The sequence below is a fragment of the Equus quagga genome, chromosome 15 (genome assembly GCF_021613505.1).
Source record: "Equus quagga isolate Etosha38 chromosome 15, UCLA_HA_Equagga_1.0, whole genome shotgun sequence".
NCBI lineage: Eukaryota > Metazoa > Chordata > Mammalia > Perissodactyla > Equidae > Equus > Equus quagga.
Genome location: NC_060281.1, coordinates 62,448,533 through 62,453,948, shown reverse-complemented (window position 1 = coordinate 62,453,948; position 5,416 = coordinate 62,448,533). Strand labels below are relative to the sequence as shown.

General features: G+C 39.9%; 1 pseudogene; it reads left to right on the top strand.

The window, feature by feature from the left end:
• The first annotated feature begins 214 nt into the window (after positions 1-214).
• LOC124227118 (protein PBDC1-like) lies at positions 215-865 on the top strand (annotated as a pseudogene).
• The last annotated feature ends 4,551 nt before the right edge of the window (positions 866-5,416 follow it).

Below are 5,416 nucleotides of genomic sequence, written 5' to 3'. Positions count from 1 at the left end.
TGCGGACATGGCACCACTCATCAAGCCACACTGAGGTGGCATCCCACATGCCACAACTAGAAGGATCCATAACTAAAAATATACAACTATGTACTGAGGGGCTTTGGGGAGAAAAAGGAAAAATAAAATCTTTAAAAAACAAATACAGAAATGTACAAACAAGAGACAAAAAGTCATTTCCGGGAAAGTGAGGCCGTGCTTTGTGAGCTGCAGCATGGAGGTGACTAGTGGAATTAATGAGCTGGATTTGGAAAGCTGGTGTCAGTGGCACATGCTCTTTCTCTCCCAGCAGATCTTATGGAATGATCCTGACACCGAGATGGCTTGGGCCATGAGAGCAATGCAGCATGCAGAAGTCTACTACTGATTTCATCAGTTGATCCACAGTTCTGAAACTCACCAAAGTGGATGAACAAGTCTATTCCGACTTCTGGGAAAATTCTGAGAAACTCAGGATAGATGTTTTTGACTTAGAAGAGCTCAACTCAGAATTGGCAAAAGAGAAGTGGAGGCCATTCCCCCAGCAGTTTGATGGGATTGCGGAAGACTTCGACTATAGTATTTTGCTGCAACTGTACTGTTTTCAGGCCTACATGGAGGAAAACACCATTTTGCCTGCAGGATACAATTTTTTTGCCATTGAAATTGCTCAAAATTGAGAAGGCTATAGCAAAGCAGTTTACACTAGTGTTCAGGACAGAGAAGGAGAGAAAGGAGCCAACAACAGAAGAAAGAATGGAGCTGACTGTGGAGGAGAAGAGAAAGGAGCCAACAGAGAAAGGGAAGAAGAGAAATCAACAAAGGGGCAGAAAAAGAGAAAGAAACTGACAAAGAAATCAACAAATGTGGTGAAACAGCTGTGTAAGGTAGATAAGGAACAGCACTCTAGAAACTGTGACTCAGCTGAGCCTACAAGTACCAGGATGCTATTTGCACAGATCCCTTTGGCTAAACGTACGTCTCTGTGCAACTGAAGGGCATGTGGAAGGACATCTTTCTAGCCTAATCTGGAGCTGTTCTGACCATTCTTTTGTATGAACTGTCTTAAAGACTATTGGTGGGATCTCAGTTGTTTCTTTCTTGGTATATTGTTTCTTGATTCTCACCACTGGTCAAGTAAGAAATTTTGTAAATAAATTTCTTTTGGTTCTTAAAAAAAGTATGAACAAGGTGACATCAGCATCATGGCAGAGTGAACTTGCCCAGGACTCTCTCCCCTCCAACATACAATGAAAAGGGGCATCCACACTCAAACAGAGGACATCCTAACAACACAAACACCTCAGAGAGACACGCAACCATATGAGGGAGGGTGGAGAGGCTGGAGTCCCCCTCAGAGGAGCTGGAACAGGGTAAGAGAGAACTTCGCTCCCTCCCCTAAAGACTGCGATTGTGACCACGGGAGGATCCAAGAGGGAAGGAATGGGGGAGGGATCGCGCAATCTAGAGATCACCAAGGACTCCTTAGGGCCCTTGCAGCCTAGAAAGTAGTCCTCTAACGGGGTGAAAGCTTTCATGGGGGGTGATCTCATCAAGCTAACATCTCAGGAGAACAGATAGTAAGAACAAGAAAGCCTGGAGAGCATGCAGGAGAAAAAGCCCCTCCCCATACCTGCTCCACTGCCTGGGATTTCGACTGAAGGTGGAGGGCTCAGATTACATGGCTCTTGACCCATACCCAGTGGCAATAGGCAGTAACTGCAACCAAATAATATCAGGATACATACGATCTTACCCACCTCCTCTAGCAATATCAAAGCTATATCAAATCTCCAGACCAGAGAGAAAGCAACAAGTACACAGAATTCAGTCCTGAGGACACAGAAATATGTAATCTAAATGACAATGAATTCAAAAGAGCTATCATCAAAAAACTCTATGAGGTAAAAGAGAATGTAGAGAAACAATTGACTGAGTTCAGGAGCTGCTTCACAAAAGAGATTGAAACTATAAAGAAGAGTCAATCAGAAATATTAGGGATGGAAAAGAGAAAGCAAAATATGGATTCCCTGGATGCTTGAGTGGACATCATAGAGGAGCATGTCAGCATAATCAAAGCTGGACATATTTAAATGTTCCAGATAGAGGAGAAGAGAGAACTAAGACTAAAAAGAAATGAAGAAAGTATCTGAGAAATATCAGACTGATTAGGAAATACAACAAAAAGATTATAGGTATTCAAGAAGGAGAAGAGAAGGCAAATGGAACAGAAAGCATGTTCAAAGAAATAATAGCAGAGAACTTCCCAAACCTAGAGAAAGAGAGGGAAATCCGTGTGGAAGAGGCTTCCAGATCTCCTAGATTTGTCAATGCTAAAAGACCTACTGCAAGGCATATAGTAGTAAAACTGGGAAAAATGAATCACAAAGAAAAAAATACCAAGGGCAGCAAGGCAGAAGAAAATAACCTACAAAGGAATTCCTATCAGACTTTCAACGGATTTCTCTACAGAAACTTTACAAGCTAGGAGAGAATGGAATGACATATTCAAATCTTTGGAAGGCAAACATTTTCATCTAAGAATGCTCTATCCAGCAAAAATATCCTTCAGATATGATGGAGAAATACAAACATTCCCAGACAAACAAAAAATAAGGGAGTTTGTAGCCACAAGACCCTCACCCCCACAAGAAATCCTCAAGAAGGCCCTCATACCTGAAAAAAATAAAAAGGAGAAAGGGGTTACAAAGCACGGAGTAAGGAGATAAACAGATAGATGGACTCAGAATAGGATAGCAAATATTCAAGTATAGCATTAAAGATAATAGGGAAGGAAAACGCCAAAAACAAAGATAATCTTGTCAGTTTAACCACAAACTCACAACACAAGATGGAATAAGATGTGAGAAAAACTTAGGAGGAGAGGAGGAAAGGATTGAATTGGTCTAGGCTAAGGAAAGAAGAGGCCATGAGGAAATGGACTGTCTTATACATGAGATTCTGAATACAAACCTCATGGTAACCGCTAAACAAAAAAGCAGGACAGAGACACAACTAATAAGGAGAAAACAAAGAAACACATCATGAAAAGCTACATAATTCAATGAGTAGACCAAAACACATAGGATGAGAAACAAAGGAAATGCGGGAGAACTGGAAAATGAGTGATAAAATGACAACATTAAACCCTCATGTATAGATAATCACCCAAAACGTATTTGGATTGAATTCTCCAATGAAAAGACACAGAGTTGTGAGATGGATTAAAGAACAAGACCCAACAACATGCTGCCTCCAGGAAACACATCTCAGCTCTAACAACAAACACAGGCTCAGAGTGAAGGGATGGAAGATGATACTCCAAGCTAATGGCAAACAAAAGAAAGCAGGTGTTGCAATACTTACATCAGACAAAGTAGACTTCAAGATAAGTCAGCTAAATAGAGACAAAGAGGGGCAGTATATAATGATTGAAGGGACACTCCATCAAGAAGAAATAACACTTATAAATATCTGTGCATCCAACACAGAAGCACCAAAGTTCATAAAGCAACTATTAACAAACTTAGAAGAAGGTGTTAATAATAACACAATAATAACAGGGGATCTCAACACCCCACTCACATCAATGGATAGATCATCTAGACAGAAAATCAACAGGGAAACAATGGAATTAAATGAAAAAGTAAACCAGTTGGACTTAATAGACATATATAGAAACCTTCATCCAAAAATAGCAGAATACACATTCTTCTCAAGTGCGCATGGAACATCCTCAAGGATAAACGATATGCTGGGAAACAAGGCAAGCCTCAATAAATTTAAGAAAATTTAGATAATAGTGTCCTTTCTGCTCACAGTGCTGTAAAGCTACAAATTAATTACAAGAAAAAAGTGGATAAAGTGACAAAGATGTGGAGACTAAACAACATGCTATTGAACAAGCAATGGATCATTGAAGGAATTAAAGGAGAAATCAAAAAATATCTGGAGACAAGTGAAAATGATAACACACCATACAAACTCATATGGGATGCAGCAAAAGCAGTATTAAGAGGGAAATTCATTGCAATACAGGCACACCTTAACAAACAAGAAAAATCCCAAATAAGCAATCTCAAATTACACCTAACTGAATTAGAAAAAGAACAAACAAAGCCCAAAGTCAGCAGAAGGAGAGAAATAATAAAAATCAGAGCAGAAATAAATGCTCTTGAAACAAAAAAGGCAATAGAAAAGATCAATGAAACAAAGAGCTGGTTCTTTGAGAAGACAAATAAAATTGACAAACCCCTAGCCAGACTTACAAAGAAAAAAAGAGAGAAAGCTCAGATAAAGGAAATTCGAAGTGAAAGAGGAGAAATAACAACAGACACCACAGAAATACAATGGATTATAAGAGAATACTATGAAAAACTATATGCCAACAAAATGGATAACCTAGAGGAAATGGATAAATTCGTAGACTCTTACAACCTCCCAAAGCTGAATCAAGAAGAAGCAGACAATCTGAACAGACCAATCACAAGGAAAGAGATTGAAACAGTAATCAAAACCATCCCAAAGAATAAAACCCCATGAGCAGACAGCTTTCCTGGGGAATTCTACCAAACTTTCAGAAAGGATTTAATAGCTATCCTTCTCAAGCTATTCCAAAAAATTAGGGTAGATGGAACACTTCTTTTTTTTTTTTTTTTAAGATTTTATTTTTTCCTTTTTCTCCCCAAAGCCCCCCGGTACATAGTTGTATATTCTTTGTTGTGGTTCCTTCTATTTGTGGCATGTGGGACGCTGCCTCAGCGTGGTTTTATGAGCAGTGTCATGTCCGCGCCCAGGATTCGAACCAACGAAACACTGGGCCGCCTGCAGCGGAGTGCGCGAACTTAACCGCTCGGCCACGGGGCCAGCCCCATAGATGGAACACTTCTTAACACATTTTACGGGGCAAACATCACTCTGATACCAAAGCCTGACAAGGACAACAAAATAAAGGAAAACTACAGGCCAATATCGCTGATGAACATAGATGCAAAAATCCTCAACAAAATTTTGGCAACCCGAATTCAGCAATGCATCTAAAGGATCATACATCATGACCAAGTGGGATTTATACTAGGGACACAGGGATGGTTCAACATCCACAAATCAATCAACGTGATACATCACATCAACAAATGCAGGAAGAAAAACCACATGATCATCTCAATAGATGCAGAGAAAGCATTTGACAAGATTCAACAACAATTTATAAGAAAAACTCTTAACAAAATGGGGATAGAAGGAAGTTACCTCAACATAATAAAGACCGTATGTGACAAATCCACAGCCAACATCATACTCAGTGTGCAAAAACTGAGTGCCATCCCCCTGAGGACAGGAACAAGACAAGGATGCCCACTGTCACCACTCTTATTCAACAAAGTACTGGAGGTTTTGGCCAGAGCAGTGAGGCAAGAGAAAGGAATAAAAGGAATCC